The sequence below is a fragment of the Nicotiana tabacum genome, chromosome 18, assembly GCF_000715075.1.
Source record: "Nicotiana tabacum cultivar K326 chromosome 18, ASM71507v2, whole genome shotgun sequence".
Classification (NCBI taxonomy): domain Eukaryota; kingdom Viridiplantae; phylum Streptophyta; class Magnoliopsida; order Solanales; family Solanaceae; genus Nicotiana; species Nicotiana tabacum.
The window spans coordinates 11,986,430-12,010,491 of NC_134097.1; the positions used below are offsets into that span (position 1 = coordinate 11,986,430).

Sequence of the window (24,062 nt, forward strand, 5' to 3'; positions counted from 1 at the left end):
GGGCACGGGCGGTGCCTTAGCTGGCCCCACTGGCGCATCCACAACTGGACCTGCTCCTGAACTGGGGCAACTGGTGGATCTGCAGGTGCTGCTCTAGCTGTTGTACGAGCTGCACCTCTGCCCCTTCCACGGCCTCTACCTCTCGCGGCCCTGACTGGTGGTACTGGTGACTGTCCGTCCTACCCAGTAGTACGTATCCTCACCATGCATGAGAGAATAGAATAACAGAAGTTTAGTTACCAGAATCAACAGATTCACATGACAAGAATTCAAGAATGTGAAATTTCCTAAGGGTTCGGCAGCCTCTCGAAAATAAATACAGACGTCTCCGTATCGATCCGCAACTCTACTAAACCTGCTCATGACTCGTGAGACCTATATAACCTAGGCTCTGATACCAACTTGTAATGACCCAAATCCTAACCTGTCGTGATGGTACCTATTGATGGTGCTAGGCAAGGCAACAATTTCCAAAGTGCTACCAAAATTTAACAGAAAACAAATCAAGAAAATTTGAAATAAGCAAGGTTTTCATAAACAGGGGTGAAACCCAAAACACAATGCAGAAAATAACTCCCAATATCGGGGTGTCACTATGTCATGAGCGTCTATACATAGTCAGTCTAGAAATGAAACGACTATAACAACTTGGATCTAAATACAACGAAAGAAATAGATGAGGAAGGAGAAAACAAGGTCCGCGAACGCCAGGCAACAGCTACCTCACAATCTCCAATGGTCAGCTACAAGAACTATCAACACCCTCCGCGTCCAGAAACTCCTGGATCTGCACATGAAGTGCAGTGTGTAGCGTGAGTACAACCAACTAAGTAAGTAACAATAATAAATAAGGAACTGAAAGTTAGTGACGAGCTACACAGTTATAGTTCATTTTCAGTAATCTCAGCAAGAAGTAGACATGCTTTCAAATCCGGCAATTTAAGTCAAATCAGTTTTATACATTTTCAAGTTCAAGTAAAAATCGGATATAAAATCTTTCAGAAATTTCAAAACAATGATAGATAACAACTAAGTGCAACAACAAATGAAAGCAAGTACAACCTCTTAGGGAAACAGTCACTCAACTCTTCTCAACAACTCAATCACTCGGCTCTCAGCCCTCAGCCCTCAGCACTCAATAGGTACATGCGCTCACTGGGGTGTACAAACTCTGGAGGGGCTCCTACAGCCCAAGCGTTATAATCCGCACGGACAACTCACGTGCTATAATATCATATCAAGATCCGCACGGACAACTCACATGCTACAATATAAATGTCTGGATCCGCACGGACAACTCACGTGCTATGGTATCAATATCTCACCATCAGTCCCTCGGCCTCACTCAGTCATCAACCTCTCTAGTCTTTCGGGCTCTCAGAAATCTGAAAAATCAGCCCAAACAGCAATAACATGATGTATTAATAAGAATAACAGAGACTGAGAAAGAAGTTTCAGTCAGATTGTTCATGTTTATGTTGCTGGTCCAACTAATACAAGAGTAGATGCCACGATTGGATAAAATTAAATTTTAACGCCTGTAGTTGAATATACATATTCCATCTGGAAATCCATTGGGAAAAGAAGAAGAAGAAAACCAAGCTAATCATAAGATAGAACACCAAGCTAAATATAGGATGATAAATGCCAAAGCAAAAGAGAGAGAGGGGGCTAGCCTGAAAATCAAACCAGCATGGAAAGAGTTCTAATTGTATAGAATGGTACTATGTCTAATAAATAAGAGTAGAAGAAGGCAAACATTCTTAAAGCACTTTGTATTAATTATCCCAAACGTTAAATATATGTAGAATAGATTATTTGTACTCTGTGACAGTAATTTTCAAAATATTACAGAAAGTAAGAAGCTCATACTACTAACCGCTCATAAATTATTTAGATGATCCAGATTTTCTAGAGCTGAGCTGCACCATTGCATCTCTAAGAAAAATTAGAGCTGCACCATTTTGCACTCTAAGAAAAATTAGATCGTCCAAACTTGAAGCGAGAAAATGACAGAGACATTCTCAAAAAGTATATTAATATCCGCACATCCAAGTAACATCAAATGAACAGAGGGCTAATTTCACCATAATTTTTGATAAATAAATAATCCTGTAAGAGTTTCATTATTCTTCAATCACTTGAGGACAAAAAACAGAAAAGGAGTTATCACTTATCACATGCCATTTATCCTTCAGATTAGACTATGATATACTTTTCTTCGTTTCAGTTTGCAGGTAAACTTTTACCTTAAAAAATAGTCATCTCCCTTTTAAGTTCTGTTTTTTGCTAATCTCTAGGATAATATGTACCCACGAACTTCTATTACCAAAACCTCAAGGGTAATATATCCAAAACCTAACTACAGGAATCCAAAAGACATGAAAATCTATTAAGTGATCAAAAACATAAGAGCCAGCAAAGCTGATAAGTTCAGCTTTATACTAATTATAAATGATAAATAAAAGCATTGGAAGCAATTCTACTTCACATAAAACCATGAATCAACCAGTCAGGTTCCTTATATCGTTGTGTATTTAGCCAAATTTAGGGAACTAAACAACAGTTTGCTTCTCTACGATCATCAACCTTGTCGTAGAAACATCATAAGAAAATTTTGTTAAGGGTTCACCAAATGAAGCCTTTCTGCTGTGGATCGTTGATTTCATTGAATTGCTCTTTGTTTCTGGGAAAATGATATGTTAACCTGAATATAAGCTATTACAATGGAACATAAGACTTTTTCTTTTGCTTAGGTCAAGAACATTAGAATAAAACTTTAGTCCGTAGTCTTATATATTCTACAATGTCTAAAAAAATCAGATAACATGATAAGTACCACAATCTGGCTGATAACTGAAAAAAACAACATAATATAATTTGAATTATCGTAATCCCACGAGCACAGTAGCTAGAAAAAAAGATGTATGTAGAGGTGACAAACACAAAAACAAGTTTTAGTGTAAAGTTTTTTCAGGTGAATATTTTTTCCAGATAAGACAATGCAATAAAGTTGTTTTTAAATGTTATGCCGGATACAAAGAGTACTTGTATACTGGTTATGACTGCTTAAATACATAACCGAGAAGTAATGAGATTATCGCTAAAAATACACTCAAGGATCCTTGAACCACTAATCATCATTGCAAGAACCTAGGGAGTTCCTACTCGAAGAGCAATCACATTGAAGAAAACCAAATTAATAAGGCAACCAATTGTGCTCATCTTTAAAGTATTCTAAAAAAAATAATGACAGAGAGCAACATACTTAAAGAGATGTCCAAGAAAACAAAATCATCAAAGACATAAAAGCATGATTGGAGGAGACCAGAGAATAATGTCAGCTGTGGACGGAAAAAATATAGAAAAGCAATTTGGTATTTGGTTTTCCATATGCCCATTTCCTCTTCCAGAGGATTATGAGACATTTGTGCAAGAATTCCAGTAAAGCGTTTCTAATTTTGGGTTTGATTCTTTTGACTTGTTTGAGATAATTCTTTATTTCTTTTTCCTCATTTGAATCTCACTGAATTTGAAATCTAATTAAGCTCTAATTCGTTAACATGTATATCTTCAATCCATCAAGCATCAAGTGGTAAGAAGTGCAACGTATTTTTAGAAATTATATCCAAGCAAAATTTAAGAATTCAAATTCTAGAGTTAGCCATATAGATCAAATAGTAGGAAGCCATATTTGAAGAGCTCTGTTTCTTAAAAAGTATAGTCAAGGAGAAAAATATTTGACCAACTATATATTAAAATACAGAAAAGACTTCTCAAACATTCAAGATAAGCAACACCACGTGAAAGTGTTCCTGTGGCATCAAGAAAATGAAGCCCGACATTAAGGTCCGCTTGGACCTCCAAAAATTTTCCCTCTTCTCAAAATCAAAAATTTAGTTTTCATTTCACCAAAATAACCTGTGAGTAAATCAGGCAAGTGGCATCATCGTCCAAATGGATAGTTGTAAAGAAACAATCTAATTCAGCAACTCAAGAAAATATGATTAGGATCTGCATTTTGTTTAACAATATGAAAAAAAAGAAGAAGGAATCATGTGCTGATTGAATTGAAAATAAAAATATCTAATGAGCATGAAGTTAGACATAGCACACAGTGTGCTCTGACCTTCAATCATGTTTGGCAACTTCTTATATCTCTAAAAAAACATATGTATTTGTGCATCTACAAATGTTAAATTTCATAAAATCATATACACATTAAAAAGATACATGTAGAAATGTAATTCAATATCAATTAAAATTTACTAAGCGCTAACTGACAAAAAAATGAGGAGCATACTATGTGGAAACTGCCATCACCTTGGCAATCAAACTACTATTTTTTTTCTGGGAAAACATCTAAGGTGTAATAGTACCAAAAACACCAAGATGAATCACAAAAGATCATAAAATGGTACATTACTCATATAAAGGATAAGCATAACAGTGTCTATGTGTGAGATGACCTCTTACTCTCTTAGCAAGAGCAATTGTAAGTCGATATGGTAAAACAACTTGGCGACACACTTATAAAAACAACTGTCTGTGTAAGAAGCACTTGCCCGGATCCACCTCAATACTTCAACAGATGAATCTCTCTGCATTTAAATGCTTCCTGAAATGTCCAGAAATTTTCCTACAAAAACAAATGATGGCATCATCCCTAATTCCAAGGCCATTAGACAATCTCCAATGCAAAGAAAATGGAGAGAAATCCGAACATATTGCACGAAAAGAGCAAGAAACCAAAAGAACCCACCAAAAGTTTTCCTACAACATAGACACAGAAGTAAGCACATATAAAGTCAACAAAACATAATGCACAATATATTGTTCAATAATTCTGTTACTGGAAAAAAGTAATGTACTACTGAATGAAGATTGTTTATATTATAGAACCCCTACAGAAGAAGAATAGAGTATAAAATTATTCAGCACTTTCAGGCATATAGTCAAACACCATTGCTGCATTAAAGTTCTTCACCTTCCATTACTCTATTTGTTTCTGATAGCAATTCAAAATCTAGAATGAAAAAGTAACCACATGCATGTTCAAAGTCCACCTAGAAAGCATGGAGAAAGAGGAAAACCAAACATATAAATATAAATCAATTCAAAATCATACATGTTGTACCAAAAAGAAAAATAAAGAAAAAAATACAAAAAGAATTTCATTGGCAAATGAAGATTAATAGTCTTTAAAAATAGAATCAAAGATTTACATACTTACCACGAAAGAATAGAGGAAAACTAAGCAGAACTCAGAAATTTCTCTTGCACCGTGTTTAGGCTCTCTGATTGTATCTCGCTAATCAGAAATTCAGGATGCGCGTGTGTTTTGGAGAGAGAACACTACACAAAGAACATGGAACACGGATTACAAGCAAATCCAATAAGAAATACATAAACTCAGAGGAATAATTGAACAACATAAGCTAAACAAGATATTCACCGGAACGCTATTGAACTTAACTCAAAATATAAGTTTCAACTGTAGAGACACCAGAAGAGTAATTAAACTCAAATAAAATTAAAAAAAGAACAAGAGCTCCTTAGGATGACAAATGGGCAGTGAGATGTATCACTCTAAACTACGTGGCGAATCTAATTGAACACGTATAGGCTGTTTGGCAGCTATCGAAATCAGAGTTTAGTTTGAGAGCTGATTTTGAAAAAAAGTACTTTTCAAAAATAAGAAGTGTTTTTGAAAAAGGTATTTTTGGAGAGAAGCATATTGTTTTTGGTTAAACACTCTGAAAAATATTTTTGAGCAATAATTTTTATTTGATCAAGTTTTTAAGAAAGTACTTTTAAGTATCAAATTACGAATAAGGACATGAGTAGATTTACTTAATAGTTAATATTATAATTAAGTAAATAATCTTAAAAATCTATTATTACAAGTAATAATTATTTTTATTTTATTTTATTTAAGTAAAATATGAAAATAAAATTTAAAAGTATTTAATTCTTTTAATATAAGTTAAATATATTAAAAATCATTCAACAAATATAAAAGCATTCACCCCTAAAGTCACTATATATTATAAAGCTATCCTAAAAATAATAAGAAATATTTATACATTAATATCCTAAGTATTAAGTTTAACAGTTATTTTGGTATATACTATATTTTGTTAAGAGTATTTTTGGTAAGAAGAAAAGTCAAAACTGCTTTTGCTTATGCTTTTGAGAAGAATCTACTTTTTTCTGCTTCTTAGAAACTGCTTCTGCTTCTTTCCAAAAGCATTTTTTTTTCCAAAAAAAGCTTGGCCAAACACCTTAAGCTAGAAAAAAAAAGTGCTTTTGAGAAAAAAAAAATACTTTTGGCCTCTTGAGAAGTTTGACCAAACAGAGTAGTCTAGCTTTGTAAGTTGAGGAAAGACACGTTTACAATTTACCCATAAAGTAGTTTCTATATTACGAAACTGTCCTTCGTCGTACTCAAAGGTTTCACTTATTATATAGATAAAATAGAAAATGGTCAAAATTGCCCCTGAACTATGCATTATGGAACACATTTGCCCTCTGTTTAAAGTTGGGGCCATTTATACCCTTCTCGATAATGAAAAGGCCTAAAAATGCCCTTATTGGCTAACGATTCTCACTGGAAAATTAATTTGGATTTTAATTAGCCTTATTAGCATAGAATTGCGACACGTTTCCTAATTAAAACCCCCCAAATCCCCAACCAGGGCCCATCTATTTTACCCACTCCCCTTTTATTTTTTACTACCTTTTAATCTAGTGAATAAAATAAAATCCTCCTCATTTGTATGACACAACCTAACCTCCTATTTCTTATTCCCTCAAAAATTACGCTGCCACTAGGATTTCAAATAAGAGGAGATTCCATTCGAAGAAAGGTTTTTCGATCGGGAATTAGTTTTTGTTCAAAGTTGTTGGGTTAAACCAATTAGTTTTTGTGGTTGGGTTGGGTTAGACAATTAATTTTGTGGTTAGGTAAACACCTGAATGTTATGATGGTTTTAACAATATTTTTTGTGGTTAGTTAAAGTGTTAACTAACTTTTTGTGGTTAGTTAAGGTACTAACCAGTAGTAATATTGGTTATGAATGCTAGTAAATGCAGTTTAGGAATGTCAATAGTTATGTAGTTTATGAATATCCTAAGAAGTGTAGATTTTTGTGAATGTAATTGTCGACGAAAGTGCAGAGTTTTGCCAATGTGAAGGTCATATTTTAGAGCTACTTGAGATGAGAAAATAGAATAGCAAATAGCTTAATGGTTCACCCTGTGCTCGTGAACCTATGTCTTCATATTCTAGGTGGTGTTGTAGTAATTAGCTCTACTATAAATATATTGCTTGCTAGAAGACAGGTTTATCTACTTCCTTGCACAAGATAAAGAAATATGCTTCCCACTTCAACTTTAAGGGTCAAGAAGGTTTACCAATTCAATTAAATGTGCATATCAGTTAAAAATGCTAATTTTTGTCAGTTAAACGTGCAGTTTTTTGTTTCTGTTGCAAAGGTGCAGATTCTTTTATCCATACCTCTATGTTACTTGTTTATTGGTTAACAAGAAAAAATTCAATAATACAATCTTGAAGTACCAATCTCAAGAAAATGGTATTTTATTCACAACAATACAAGGAAAACTTAAGTTTAATATAACGTTATAAACTGAGTACAATCAAAATCACCCTTCTTCAGGATTACATAAGTTGCAAAGAAAATTACGTAAACTTAAAAATGAAAAGATGGTCATTTTATAGCCCAAGCTGCCATGAAAGACACGCAGCAACACACAAGACACCACAATTAATTTTAATTCTTTTTGACAATCTCCCTCTACTTAGCTCTGGCTTCGATCACTTGTAAAAACGTCTTCCGGCATTCGGTGGTGTATAAGCTTTGGTATTCTGGGAGGGTGTGTCACGACCCAAAAACCAACCGTCGTGATGACGCCTATCGTGGAACTAGGCAAGCTACTACTTAACCATTTCAACACAGTGAAAAGCTTGAGAATTTTATGAAAGCAGTTAATATTTATGAAACCTTTTAAAAACAGAAATAAATCCACAACGTAATACAAATTTCTCCCAAAATCGGGGTGTCACCGAGTACATGAGCATCTATACCAGGAACAATATACTACAATGTCTAAGGAATAAGAACTGAAATACAAATAAAGATAATGAAGGAGAGTCAAGGCCTGCGAACGCCATGCAGCTACCTCGATAGTCTCCGAAATCAGCTGCACAAATATCAACACCCGTTATGACCGGGAACACCTGGATCTGCACACGAAGTGCAGGGTGTAGCATGAGTACAACCAACTCAGTAAGTAACAATACTAAATAAGGACTGGAGATAGTGACGAGCTACACAATTATAGTTCATTTCCAGTAGTTTCAACAAGGGAAGATAGACATGCTTTCGAATCCAGCAATTTAAGTCAAAGCAGTTTATAAAAGCCAAATTCAGGTAAAAACGGGATATAATATCTTTCAGAAGTTCAAACAGTGATATATGGCAGTTATGTGCAACAACAATGAAAGCAAATATAACCTCTCAGGGCAACAATCACTCAGACTTCCTCAATAGCTCATCACTCGACACTCAGCCCTCAACACTCGCACTCAATAGGTACTTGCGCTCATTGGGGGTGTACAGACTCCGGAGGGGCTCCTACAACCCAAGCGCTATAATCTGCATGGACAACTCACGTGTTATAGTATCATATCAGGATCTGCAAGGACAACTCACGTGCTACAGTATCATATCAGAATCTGCACGGACAACTCACGTGCTATAGTATAAATATCTGGATCCGCATGGATAACTCACGTGCTATGGTATCAATACCTCACAAATAGGCCCTCGGCCTTACTCAGTCATCAACCTCTCTAGTCTCACGGGCTCTGAGTAATCAAGAAAAATCAGCCCAAAACAGAAATGATATAATATATCAACAAGGAATAACAAAGATTGAGGTATAATATGGAAGTAGGACTACGACTGAGTACAAATAGCAATAAGCAGGAAGATTTAACAGGTAACACGACCTCTGTGGGTCCCTACAATACCAACACATAACCTAAGCATGATTAATAGCATAATTTACAGTTAAATTTCTATAACACACGGAGAGTAGATAGCTGACAACAAGTTATTCAATTTTACAGTTCTACGAAATAGACCAAGTCACAATTCCCACGGTGCACGCCCAGACGCCCGTCACCTAACATGTGCGTTACCTCCAAAACAATCACATAACATATAATCCGGGGTTTCATACCCTCAGAACCAGATTTAGAACTGTTACTTACCTCAATCCGAGCCAAACTCTACTCCAATACGCATTTGCCTGACGAATCGGCCTCCAAACGCCACGAATCTAGCCACAACCAGTACAATACAATTAATACAGGCTAAAGGAATCAATTCCACAAGAAAGATATGAAATTATAAGCCAAAATCCGAAATTGGCCAAAAGCCGGCCCCTGGGACCACGTCTCGAAATCCAACAAAAGTCACAAAACCCGAAATCCCATTCGACCACGAGTCTAACCATACTAAATTTGTCTAAATCCGACATCAAATTGCCACTCAAACCCCCAAAATCAATTCTCCAAATCCCTAGCCTCAAACCCCCAAATTTTACTTTAAAAAACACCAACTATGTGGTAAAATCAATGGGGAACCAAATATATTGAATAAAAGTGAACACTAGGAACTTACCTCCAGAATCTCGTCAAAAACCTTCTAAAACATCTCCAAAATCCGAGCTCAAAATGTTAGAAATGATGAAAATTTTGAACCATTCGCTTATATAGGTTCTACCTAGGCTTTTCGCACTTGTGGCCACTTATCCGCACCTGCAGAACCGCTTCTGCGGTTAAACCTCCGCTTCTGCGGAATCCACTTAACTAGTTGCCTCCTCTTCTGTGAGCCATGGACTGCATCTGCACAATCGCAGGTGTGAAAAATTCCATCGCACCTGCACGCCAGCCCGCACCTGCGCCCATCCTCCCGCTTCTGCGCCAACGTGTCCGCATCTGCGGCCTCTACCCAAATCCTTCCTAGCCATTTCTGCGAGCTCGCACCTGCGATGCCCACTCCGCAGGTGCGATTACACCAGCAACAACAGAACTTTAGCTACTTCTCAACTTACTTCCAAGTCCGTTAACTACCCAAAATCAACCCGAGGCCCTCAGGACCTCAACCAAACATACCAACACGTGTTTAAAACATCATACGAACTTAGTCGAATCTTCAAATCACCTCAAACGACATCAAAAACATGAATCGCACCACAATTCAAGCCTAATGAACTTTGAAACTTCCAAATTTTACAAACGATAAACGTATCAAACCACGTCCGATTGACCTCAAAATTTTCACACAAGTCACAATTGACACTACGAACCTACTCAAATGTTCGGAATCAGAATCCGACCTCGATATCAAAAAGTCCCCCCCCCCCGGTCAAACTTTCAAAATTCCAACTTTCACCATTTCAAGATTAATTCTACTACGGGCATTCAAATCATAATCCGGACATGCTCCTAAGTCCAAAATCACTCAACGGAGCTAACAGAACCATCAAAACTCAAATTCGAGGTTGTTTACACATAAATCAATATCCGGTCAATTTTTCTTGCTTAAGCTTTCCATTATGAGACTAAGTATTTTAATTCATTCCGAAATCCTTCCGGACCTGAACCAACTACCCCGATAAGTCATAAAACAACAGTAAAGAACAAAATGAGAATAAAATGGGGAAACAGGGCTACAACTCTAGAAACGACCAGCCGGGCCGTTACATCCTCCCCCTCTTAAACAAATATTCGTGCTCGAGCGGGTCTAGAAACATACTTGGAGTCTCAAACAGGTGTGGATATTTGCTTCGCATCTCCCCCTCGGTCTCCCAAGTAGCCTCCTCAACTAGCTGGCCTCTCCACTACACCTTCACTGAATCTATATCCTTTGACCTCAACTTCTGGAATCGGAATCCGACCCCGATAACAAAAATTTTACCCCCCGGTCAAACTTCCAAAATTCCAACTTTCGCCATTTCAAGCCTAATTCTACTACGGACCTCCAAATCACAATCTGGGTACGCTCCTAAGTCCAAAATCACTCAACGGAGCTAACGGAACCATCAAAACTCGAATCCGAGGTCATGTACACATAAGGCAACATCCGGTCAACTTTTCCAACTTAAATTTTCCATTATGAGACTAAGTATCTCAATTCATTCCGAAATCCTTTTGGACCTGAACCAACTACCCAGATAAGTCATAAAATAACAGTAAAGCACAAAATAAGATGAAAATGGGGGAACCGAGCTACAACTCTCGAAATGACCGGCCGAGCCGTTACATCTCCACATCGACATGTCATTTTTGACCCGTAAGAAATGTTACTCGAACACTCACTCATCCGTTCTTCTTTGGTTTTGAAATTGAACCGAAAACTAAAACCTAAAACTAATTCTAAACTTGAATTTGGAAAGTAACTATAATTGATGTCCCAATCAGAAACCTAGCCAAAGTTTTTGGAGAAGATGAGACGGCTTTAGAAGAGGCCTTGCTGATGAGGGGATCTGATTTTGTTCACTAGGTAGGGGAGTGGATAAAATAAATGGGCCCTGGTTGGGGGGTTAGGGGATTTTAACTACGACACCAGTCACAATTCTATGCTTATAAGGCTAATTAAATGCAAATTAATTTTTAAGTGAGAGTCGTTAGTCAATAAGGGCATTTTTACGCCTTTTCATTAACGGGAAGGATATAAACGACCCCAATTATAAACGGAGGGCAAATATGTTCCATAACGCATAGATGGTGGACAATTTTAAATGAACGCGCCTTTGGATGACGAAGGGTAACTTCGTAATTTCGAAAATATAAACCCACCTTTAAAATTTCAATACGTGTAGTTCTTAGTTACACCTGTGTTTGCACCTTTCTTCCTTTTTATTCATACCCATACGTGCTCCAGTCTTCCAGAACCTCTCTCTCCGTCTCTTTGCCTCACTTCTTGTTTTTCTATTCAGAATTTTTCAATTTCGTTCGACTTTTGCTCTGGCGTTGAGGTATTTATTTATGAATGGTAACTGGTAAGTGTTCTTACTTTGGGATTTTTCTTAGTCGTCCACAATCGCTGGTCCAATTGAAAAAAGAATCAAATTTATTGCAGGCTATTTTAGAATATCTTAAGCCTTTGGCTCTTTTCTTAACTAATTTTGCACATGCATGAACTTATTATAATTTGTCTTGAGGCTTATAGATTCTCGTGAAGAGAATTTTGATTTCTTGTGTATAAGGCATTGGCACCGAAGCTACAAAATCTGACATTGACGCAAGTGTTAACTATACTCTTTTCTCATGAGAAAAAACCCGCATATTAATGAAGACACAAAGAAGACGGCGTTGAGTAAAACTGGGTACACCGGGCTACACTTCAGCAATTACCATTTGTTTCTAAAGGTCTTTGTGATAGTAAGTTGTATTTGTAAAATAATTTTAGAGAAGATAAAATAACATATAAATAAAAATATAAAAGAAACAAAATTTAATCCGAGCCCACTGAATTTATAGTTTTTCCTTAAGGAATTTAATCCCCTCCTAGTACCCAAGGCTGTGGATTATTTTACCCCGGGATAAAACGAATTACACACTGGTGTAGCGGTACTTCAAACTCCAGTGTTTCAACGAACACAAAGATAGGTAAAAAATCACACTTACTGTTGCTTTCTTTGTAGTTAAAACAATACGGAAGAAATGAGGAGAACTCAGAAATTCGTATTTAAAGATCTCAGAGAATAGACTAGTATTTATAGCCAATGTTGAGCTTAAACTGAAGAGGTGCAACTCTTCAAAACTGAAGAGGTGCAACTCTTCAGAAGGACTGTTTGTGTAAAACGGCCATAACGAAAACGACTTTTACAAAAATCGAAGAGCATATAATGTTCCATTGGATTTAATATTAATTTTCCGTTTACAAGAAAAATGGATATTTAATAACATTTATGTTAATATTTACTATTAACAAATAAATTTGGTCCAAAAAATTAATCAATCAATCGATCATTTGACCAAATCCAAATCCAAATCCAAATCTGAATCTGAATCCGAAGCCGAGACGAGCGAGCGACGAAGACGACATCGCAAGTCTTGCCTTCTTCTTAACTCTTTAAGAATTAGAAGAAGAGAAATTGTATATATACCCATCAAAAACTTTTTCCCTTCCAATATGGGACAATGTCCCTTTGTCAAGGAGGAAAACTCAAATATTTTCAATTTCCCTCCATTTTCCATTTACCCTCTTTTAAGCTAAATTTAAGCTTAAAAATCCAAAAATCCCCCACATGAATGGGGAATGGCTATATCACAAAAATATGCATGAAAACCTGTGTGATTCGCAAGCAAGTATTAATTGCATCTGGATAAGTAGGTTTCCCTTTGACAATTCCGTAGTGAACTTATGTCGGATATACTCGGTCAATCGGTAGATTTGATATCTTTGAACCGTCGAACTTTGGTGTATACCTATACAACCATAATTCACACAACCAACCCTTAACCGTCTTTGGCTCTCATTGTTGTGTTCGTTTCAGCCATGAACACCGCCTAATTTCATAAGTGCGTAGAGAACTGGCCTTACAAAATTCTCCTTGAAGTGGCTAACACTTCACACTTACATAGGTGATTCCTAAACGTGTCATCCCGTAGATACACTATTTGATGTACCCCGTATCAAATTTAGAAATCATTAAAAAGCCTTAATGCTTTATCCTTGGTACTGACCATTGTCTCATCACGAGAATGGACCAAAATATTAGTTGAAAATGTTGAACCGCCATTAATGACTTTGTTTGATCCCCTTGAACCTAGATCTTGGGATCTCCAGTCTTCTATGTAGAGTTACCGCCACAATGGCTTCTTCTCGTCCATAGTCCCATTCCCCTCGATGATTTCTTAACTACCTCTCTAGCTAGACATTTTGTAAGTGGATCCAACACATTATCGCTTGACTTTACATAGTCAATCGTGATAATTCCTCTAGAGAGTAATTGCCTAACGATTTTATGTCTTCGTCGTATATGACGAGATTTACCGTTATACATCACGCTCTCAGCCCTTCCAATTGCCGCTTGACTATCTCAATGTATGCATATTGGTGCCAAAGATTTGTACAAAAATGGAATATGCTACAAGAAATTCCGGAGCCATTCAGCTTCTTTACCGGCTTTATCTAAGGCTATGAATCCAGCCTCCATTGTAGAGCGGGAAATACAAGTTTGCTTGGACGACTTTCAAGATACCGCTCCTTTACCTATAGTGAATACATATCCACTTGTGGACTTAGAATCAGTTGAACCGGTGATCCAATTTGCACCACAGTATCCCTCAATCACCGCAGGATATTTACTGTAGTGCAAAGCAAAGTCCTGGGTATGTTCTAAATATCCCAAAACGCGTTTCATTTACATCCAATGATATTGACCTGGATTGCTCGTGTATCGACTCAATTTACTTATAGCACAAGCTATATCGGGTCGTGTACAATTCATGATATACATTAAGCATCCTAACACACGAGCATAATCCAATTGTGATATGCTTTGGCCTTTGTTCTTTGCTAGTGCAAGATTCACGTCAATTGGAGTCTTTGCAACTTTAAACCCTACGTTCTTGAATTTTTCAAGTACTGTCTTAATATAATGAGATTGTGACAATGCCAGACTTTCAGGAGTCTTATGGATCTTAATCCCCGGAATTAAATCAGCAACTCCCAAGTCCTTCATATCAAACTTGCTAGTTAGCATACGCTTAGTCGCATTTATGTTGGCAATGTCATTACTCCTTATCAGCATATCATCCACATATAAGCAAACAATGACTATGAAATTTTGAACATTTTTAATGTACACACATTTATCACATTCATTTATCTTAAAACCATTTGACAACATTGTTTGGTCAAATTTCACATGCTATTGTTTGGGTGCTTGTTTTAGTCCGTAAAGGGACTTAACAAGTCTACATACCTTCTTTTCTTTACCTGAAACCACAAACCCTTTAGGTTGTTCCATGTAGATTTCTTCCTCCAAAACTCCATTTAAGAAGGCCGTCTTAACGTCCAATTTGATGAATTTCAATACCATAAACTGCTGCTAATGCTACTAACATTCGTATGGACGTAATTCTTGTAACTGGAGAGTATGTATCAAAATAATCAAGACCTTCTCGTTATCTATACCCTTTGACTACAAGTCTTGCCTTATATTTATCAATAGTGCCATAATATTTCATTTTCCTCTTAAAAATCCATTTAGAACCCAAATGTTTATTTCCAGGATGAAGATCAACCAATTTCCATGTATAGTTGTTCAATATGGATTCTATTTCACTATTGACTTCCTCTTTCCAAAACAATGATTCCGAAGAAGACATAGCTTCTTTAAATGTTCGATGCTCGTTTTCCAATAAGAAAGTCAAAAAATCTGGTCCAAATGAAGTAGACGTTCTTTGACATGTACTACGTCTTAGATCCTCCTGATTAAATGTACTTTCTTTTATTTCTTCCCGAGGTCATTTAGACCCTTCACCAATCGACTCACATTCCTTTTTATACGGATATATATTTTCAAAGAATTCAGCATTATCTGATTCTATAACCTTATTATTATGAATGTCGGGATTTTCTGATTTATGAACCAGAAATGGATATGCTTTAATATTGATCGCATATCCTATGAAAACACAATCAACGGTTTTTGGTCCTATTTTTACTCTTTTGGGTTTAGGAACTTGTACTTTTGCCAAATACCCCCACACTTTAAAATAATTCAAGTTGGGCTTTCTTCCTTTCCATTTTTCATATGGAATGGATTGTGTTTTGATATGGGATACTCGATTTAGTATCCGTTTAGCCGTAAGAACGCCCCCCCCCCCCCCCGTTCTGTGGCAAACCAAATTTTATCAACAATGCATTCATCATCTCCTTTAATAACGATTCTTTCTTTCCGCAATCACATTGGATTGGGACGTGTAAGGGGACGTTGTTTGATGAATAATTCCATATTCTAAACTCATTTCTTAAAAAGGAGATTCATATTCACCACCCCTATCACTTCTTATCATTTTGATTTTCTTGTTAAGTTGTGTTTCAACTTCATTTTTGTATTGCCTGAATGCGTCTATTGCTTCATCTTTACTATTAAGTAAGTAAACATAGCAATATCGAGTACTGTCGTCAATAAAAGTTTGGAAATACTTCTTTCCACCGCGAGATGGAATTGACTTCATGTCGCAAATATCTGTGTAAATTAAGTCTAAAGGATTTGAATTCCTTTCAACTGACTTATAAGGATGTTTAACATACTTAGATTCCACACATATTTGATATTTTGATTTGTCGCATTCAAACATAGGCAATACTTCCAAATTAATTATTTTTCGCAAGGTTTTATAATTGACATGACCCAAACGTATATGCCATAATTCATTTGATTCAAGTAAGTAAGAAGAAGCTGAAATTTTATTATTACTCTCTATTATTCGGATACAAAAACACACATAAATCCGTTCTTAACAAGAAGTCCAGCAAAGACTAAGTTCTTTCTAATCTCTGGAACATGAAGGACGTTGTTCAAAGTCACCACCTTACCAGAAGTCATTTTCAGAAATATCTTTCCACATCCTTCAATTTTGGCTGTTGTAGAATTTCCCAAAGAAAGCGTGTCTTCGGGTCCAACAGGAGCATATATAGCAAATACTTCTCTAACAGCACAAACATGGCGAGTGGCTCCAGAATCAATCCACCACTCCTTAGGATTTCCCACCAGGTTGCATTCAGAAAGCATAGCACACAAGTCATCAACATCTTCGTGATTTTCAACCATGTTTGCTTGACCCTTCTTCTTGTCTTTCTTTGGAGCACGATAATCTGCAGATCTGTGTCCAGCTTTTCCACAGTTGTAGCAATTTCCGTTGAACCACTTCTTGCTTGGGTTGCGTTTAGGTCCAGAAGCCTTCTTCCTCCTTCTATTATTTTGAGGAGTATCTTCAACAATATTTGCTCCCATTATTGTTGAGATTCCACGGCCTTTCTTTTCAGCAGCTTTGTTGTCCTCTTCGATTTTCAACCGAACAATGAGATCTTCAAGGTGCATCCCCTTGCGTTTGTGTTTCAAGTAGTTTTTGAAGTTCTTCCACAAAGGAGACAACTTCTCAATCATCGCTGTAACTTGGAATGCTTCATTGATGACAAGACCTTTAGTGAAAATTCTGTTAGTAAAAATAATATAATTAATACTTTTAGTATTAATTTGACTTATACCTTCAGCAAGGAGATCGTGAATAATCACATGCAATTCCTGGACTTGGATAATAATAGACTTGCTATCTGCCATTTTGTAGTTCATAAATTTAGTTGCAACATATTTCTTTAACCCGACATCTTCCATTTTGTATTTCCTTTCAAGCGCTATCCACAGTTGTTTTGACGTCTCCACATTACTATAGACGTTATACAGATCGTCCTCCAGTCCGTTAAGAATGTAATTCTTGCATAGAAAATCAGAATGCTTCCACGCCTCAGTCACGAGAAAGCGTTCATTTTCTGGAGTTTCGTCGGGCAGAACAGGAACATCTTCCTTAATGAACTTCTGCAGACTTAAAGTCGTCAAGTAGAAGAACATCTTCTGCTGCCATCGCTTGAAATCAATCTCGGATCATTTTTTGGGTTTTTCTGCCGGTGCCAATGCCGGTGTTGTTTGGCTTGTCGATGCATTGGCAGTCACCATAGGAACAGTCCGGTTCCCGTTGTCATTCGTCATTTCTGTAAAAGAATGACACAAACAAACATTAAAATTATGTAGATGTTTTTCTCCAATGGAGTAGAAACCACAAATGTTTTAGTCTCCAGAACAATGAGTATAATACAAATATAGAAAATTTAAAACTCCTTAAGCTTGATAGTAAGCTGTATTTGTAAAATAATTCTGGAGAAGATAAAAAATAACATATAATCAGAAATGTAAAAGAAACAGAATTTAATCCGAGCCCATTGAATTCACAGTGTTTCCTTAAGGAATTTAATCCCCTCCTAGTACCAAAGGTTGTGGATTATTTTCTCCCAGGATAGAACGAATTGCACACTGCTTTAGCGATACTTCAAACCCCAGTATTTCAGCGAACACAAAGATCGGTAGCAAATCACACTTACTGTTGTTTTGTTTGTAGTTAAAACAATGCAGAAGAAAGGAGGAGAACTCAGAAATTCGTATTAATAATCTGAGAGAATGGACTGGTATTTATAGCCAATGTTGAGCTTAAACTGAAGAGGTGCGACTCTTCAAAACTGAAGAGGTGCAACTCTTCAGAAGGGATGTTTGTTTAAAACGACCATAACGTAAATGGCTTTTACCAAAACTGAAGGGAATATAATATTTCGTTGGATGTAATATTAATTTTCCATTTACAAGAAAAACGGATATTTAATAACATTTATGTTAATATTTACTATTAACAAATAAATTTGATCCAAAAAATTAATCAATCAATCATTTAACCAAATCCAAAACCAAATCTGAATCTGAATCCGAAGACAAAGCCGAGCCGAGCGAGCAACGACGACGACGGCGCGAGGCTTGCCTTCTTCTTAACTCTTTAAGAGCTAGAAGAAGAGCAATTGTATATATACCTATCAAAATCTTTTTCTCTTCCAATATGGGATAATGTCCCTTTGTCAAGGATGGAAACTCAAATATTTTCAATTTCCCTCCATTTCCCATTCACCCTCTTTTAAGCTACATTTAAGCTTAAAAATCCAACAATCCCCCACATGAATGGGGAATGGCTATATCACAGAAATATGCATGAAATATTGTGTGATTCGCAAGCAGGGATTAATTGCATATGGATAAGTAGGTTTTCCTTTGAACTTTCCATAGTGAACTTATGTCGGATATACTCGGTCAATCGGTAGATTTGATATCTTTGAACCGTCGAACTTTGGTGTATATCTAGACAACCATAAGTCACACAACCAACCCTTAACTATCTTTGGCTCTCATTGTTGTGTTCGTTTCAACCATGAACACTGCCTGGATTCATAAGTGCGTAGAGAACCGGCCTTACAAAATTCTCCTTGAAGCGGCGAACACTTCACACTTACATAGGTGATTCCTAAATGTGTCATCCCGTAGAGACACTATTTGATATACCCCGTATACAAATTAGAAATCATTAAAAAGCCTTAATACTTTATCCTTGGTACTGAACATTGTCTCATCACGAGAATGGACCAAACGTTTAGTTGACTATGTTGAACCGTCATTAATGACTTTGTTTGATCTCCTTGAACCTAGATCTAGGGATCTCCAGTCTTCTAGGTAGAGTTACCGCCACAATGGCCTGTTCTCGGCCATAGTCCCATTCCCCTCGATGATTTCTCAACTACATCTCTAGTTAGGCCTTTTGTAAGTGGATCCGACACATTATCGCTTGACTTTACATAGTCAATAGTGATAATTCCTCTAGAGAGTAATTGCCTAACGATTTTATGTCTTCATCGTATATGACGAGATTTACCGTTATACATAACGCTCCCAGCGCTTCCTATTGTCGCTTGACTATCGCAATGTATGCTTATTGGTGCCAACGGTTTGGGCCAAAATGGAATGTCTTCCAAGAAATTCCCGAGCCATTCAGTTTCTTCCCTGGCTTTATCTAAGGCTATGAACTCAGCCTCCATTGTAAAGTGGGCAATACAAGTTTGCTTGGACGACTTCCAAGATACCGTTCCTTCACCAATAGTGAATACATATCAACTTGTGGACTTAGAATCAGTTGAACCGGTGATCCAATTTTTATCACAGTATCCCTCAATCACCGCAGGGAATTTACTGTAGTGCAAGTCAAAGTTCTGGGTATATTTTAAATATCCCAAAACTCGTTTCATTGCCATCCAATGAGATTGGCCTGGATTGCTCGTATATCGACTCAGTTTACTTATAGCACAAGCTATATCTGGTCGTGTACAATTCATGATATACATTAAGCATCCCAACACACGAGCATAATCCAATTGTGATATGCTTTGGCCTTTGTTCTTTGCTAATGCAAGATTCACGTCAATTGGAGTCTTTGCAACTTTAAACCCTAAGTGCTTGAATTTTTCAAGTACTGTCTTAATATAATGAGATTGTGACAATGCCTGACCTTGAGGAGTCTTATGGATCTTAATCCCCATAATTAAATCATCAACTACCAAGCCCTTCATATCAAACTTGCTAGTTAGCATACACTTAGTCGCATTTATGTTGGCAATGTCATTACTCATTATCAGCATATCATCCACATATAAGCAAACAATGACTATGTGATTTGTAGTATTTTTAATGTACACACATTTATCACATTCATTTATCTTAAAACCATTTGACAACATTGTTTGGTCAAATTTCGCATGCCATTGTTTGGGTGTTGGTATTTATATCCAATGTTGAGCTTAAACTAAAGAGGTGTGACTCTTCAAAACTGAAGAGGTGCAACTCTTTAGAAGGGTTGTTTGTGTAAAACGGCCATAACATTAATGGCTTTTACAAAATCGAAGGGCATATAATGTTCCGTTGGATTTAATATTAATTTTTCGTTTACAAGAAAAACGAATATTTAATAACATTTTTGTTAATATTTACTATTAACAAATAAATTTGGTCCAAAAAATTAATCAATCAATCGATCATTGACCAAAATCCGAATCCGAAGCCGAAATTTGCCTTCTTCTTAACTCTTTAAGAGCTAGAAGAAGAGCAATTGTATATATATCCATCAAAACGTTTTCCTTTTCCAATATGGGACATTGTCCCTTGGTCAAACAGGGAAACTCAAATATTTTCAATTTCCTTGCATGTCCCATTCACCTTGTTTTAAGCTACATTTAAGCTTAAAAACCCATCACTTGGAATATTCATTGTTTTTGAACTTCTTTAGTTCATTGAAAGGTTTTTAAGTTTTTAAAATATTGAAATAAAATGCCATCTAAACGTCCCAACTAAAAAGAATAACTTTATACATTCCTTTGCAAGCAGTTTGAGATTTGTTTCTGTTCACAAAGTTTAGAAGAAATATGGTGTTAGATTGTACACTGAAAAACCAGCTATAGCTTATTAGCTTAAGCTTACGGAGCTCTTATACCCAGTTAACTTGCCTGACAAAAAGTCCTTTGAAATTGCATGTCGTTGCTCTTTATGTTTTGCTTACAGTTATAAGGTGAGTTTTGGTTTCTTTTTTTCCTGTTCGAAATTTCTGCTGGGTAGAAATTTTTCGAATTGGGTAAATTGTTGGTTCGAACGGTTTGTGGAACTATATACAGTTTTATTTTCATTGGCCTTGCTCCATCATCTTTGTAATTTGTTTTTACTGTAATAAGCTTATGGGTTTTGTTAAGGCTAATCAATACTTTCTAGCTTTTTCTCCTTTTAATAGCTCTGTTTGATTTAGTAGTTCACATTAATTCTTTGCAAAGTTTGGTGGCATAGTACATGCTTAAAATGGTTTTAAAGTTCTTGTGAAACATCACGTTCCTTATCTTGATGAAGCACACGGTAGTCTCCCTCTTATTTTATTTGTGCGCTTCTGCTTACAAATTTAATCTTCATACATCTCACTTCTGCACATTTACCAGTGGTTTTACTATTTTAATAGTTCGCCTAACAGTGTTGTCAAGCTTGCTATTGTTATTGTTTTGGCACTGAAGCTCCTTCAGGTAACGAGTTCGACCACCTGGGGTGCATAGCAAAACGAAGTAGGAAACTAAATAGAAAATCATGCTTGGATAAATCTATAAAATTGGACTACGTCTAAAAAGAATTTAAAGAGTGTAACGCAAGTCCTTTATATACAGTTGTATGCACTTAGTTCCCATGTCAATTACATGTCAAAAGAGTAGAAACTATTGTATCAGAGAATCTAGGATACTCATTGAAAATCTTCCGATGTAGGAAATTTTTTCTCCAAAAGAAGAATGTATTTGTATCGGTATGATTTTGTCCTTTTCAATCTTTGTTTAAAGATTTGTCTACATTAAATTCATTGTGCTTTATTAGGATCCTGTTATTCATCCCTTGGGTGAGCGAGACTCACAAAGCTAGGAGCAATTACTTTATGAAACTCCCGTTTGGTTAAATATCCGGATTATGACCGTGTATGTATTCAGTTACATGTTTAACCTGTCTTTAAATTTGCTTAGTTCTGTATATATAATTGTTTTCTTTATGTGTTACTGAAGGTGAACTGGCTCAATAAATTTCTCTGAGCACATATGGCCTTATTTGGATAAGCCAATAAGGTACTCTCCATTTCTTAATATAGTGTTTTGAAGTTTTTCCTCATAAAGATCTTAGGTAACTAGCATGTGCTGAACTATTTTGTATAAACAGACTATTTGCAGGGCTGCAGAAAATGTTGTTGCACCTATAATTGCAGGGAAAATTCCAAAGCATAAAATTAACTCTATTGAATTTGAGACACCGATTTTGGGGTCCTTACAACCTAATTTCTAAGGTTAGTAATTTTTTAATGGTCACAAATAAACGTAGTTGGTACGTTTATTTTCAGATAGTATTGCGGCTTGCTAGAAATTAAAATTTTGCATAAGATATAGAAGATGCATAGACTTTACATTTGTGTTGTTGACAAACATTAGATAAGAATTGTTAAGTGGTCTTGATGTTTTAGTTTGGCTACGTACGTAAGAAAGCATATAAGTTATGTAGGGTATTAACAATATTGTTAATGCCATTGGAGAATACAATGCATACTTTGTAGTTGTTCCATTTGTTAGCTGAAGTTCACACTTACGTATATTTGTGAAGGAGTTAACCTTCAAACTAGCAGTTGTTGTTTCGACACATAACAAGAGTTCTTTTTTCTTTACTATGGTACGATATTTTAGTCATTGTTTTACTGTAGCTGTTATTTTATAGTTTGAATTTCTCTTTAGTTGCCTTCTTTTTGTTTTCTTGGACTTCTTTAATTAAGAAATTTAACTTTTAGGTTGATAGCCATCTGAATATAAATGTTAGAGTATTTGGTGGCATCACTAATGATGTAGGAGATAAGTTCCACTGGTTTATTATGACTGAGTAATGACAATTAATCTAGCTAACGTGTTCAATTTTCTTGAATTATTTATAACAATAGTACAAAAAGGAATGGTGTATTTAGAATTTAGAAACTCTGTCACTAACCTAACGTCTATTGTACAAAAACTTGGATTTAACTGCAATATAATGTCAAAGATAGCTTGTTCTTTCTTTTAAACAAATGTCGTTTGGCTTAATGTAGATAAACAATTGCTTATAATTGCATCCGCAGATGCCAACATGCTTCAGGTATTGAACCCTTTTCTTTTGGGGTTTCAGTTAAGTTCATTTTTTGTTTATTTTTATAAGATTTTACTGAGAAAGATCTTCTTCTATTCAGGTGGACATTGATAATTTGAGGATATCACAATAAGATGGTTGCATATTTTGGCTTTCGATATGTCAATTCAAGCTATATTGCTGCTCTCTAGCAAGCATGAGTATGTTCATAGGCTTCTCTTCTATCTATACTTCAGATTGGATGTCAATTTTAACTGAAAGATAGCCCGATATAGCTTGTTCTTTCGTCGCAAATGTTATTTGGCTCAATATAGATGTTCATTCTTTTGAAGGTATTTTTTCCTTAGCTGCAAGTCTGAGCTACTGCCAGTTGAAGACATGTTACATAAATACAATATGTAAGTTTCACTATTGGTATGTATATATTGTCCACTTTGTTATTTGAAAAAATAAATAAAAATTATTATTGCATAAAAAGATCAAAATGATTTCTTGGTTTATTCTGATACGAGTTTCAGTGGTCTATTATTTTCCTTCGCTCTATCATTGATTTGAGGGTGTGTTGCGATTTGGGTTTTGTGGTCTAATTTGTGCATCAGTTTAGGATCCCCTATTCACGTTGGGGTATTCACCTCTAAACAAAGGTTTTTAAAAATTACTGCATTTAGAGACATCAGAAACATGTCATA

At 36.0% G+C, this 24,062-nt stretch overlaps 2 long non-coding RNA genes across 8 annotated transcripts; one reads left to right on the forward strand and one right to left on the reverse strand.

Moving 5' to 3' along the window:
• Positions 1–563: 563 nt before the first annotated feature.
• Positions 564–5,625, reverse strand: LOC107797800 (uncharacterized). 4 transcript variants are annotated; one of them, XR_012701895.1, is made up of 3 exons: positions 5,456–5,625; positions 5,234–5,355; positions 564–4,639 (listed from the first exon to the last, which is right to left on the reverse strand). It is a non-coding gene; the product is annotated as an uncharacterized LOC107797800 (long non-coding RNA). The 4 variants fall into 4 exon arrangements; XR_012701897.1 differs by lacking the exon at positions 5,456–5,625 and having other exon boundaries at positions 564–1,385; positions 1,880–4,639; positions 5,234–5,449; XR_012701896.1 differs by lacking the exon at positions 5,456–5,625 and having other exon boundaries at positions 564–787; positions 1,063–4,639; positions 5,234–5,449.
• A 6,315-nt stretch (positions 5,626–11,940) lies between these two features.
• LOC107797801 (uncharacterized) lies at positions 11,941–23,845 on the forward strand. Of its 4 annotated transcripts, none has more exons than XR_001650764.2 (6): positions 11,941–12,093; positions 22,278–22,337; positions 22,429–22,552; positions 23,336–23,382; positions 23,474–23,573; positions 23,706–23,845. It is a non-coding gene; the product is annotated as an uncharacterized LOC107797801 (long non-coding RNA). The 4 variants fall into 4 exon arrangements; XR_012701900.1 differs by adding an exon at positions 22,096–22,193 and having other exon boundaries at positions 23,474–23,828; XR_012701899.1 differs by having other exon boundaries at positions 22,096–22,337; positions 23,474–23,828.
• The last annotated feature ends 217 nt before the right edge of the window (positions 23,846–24,062 follow it).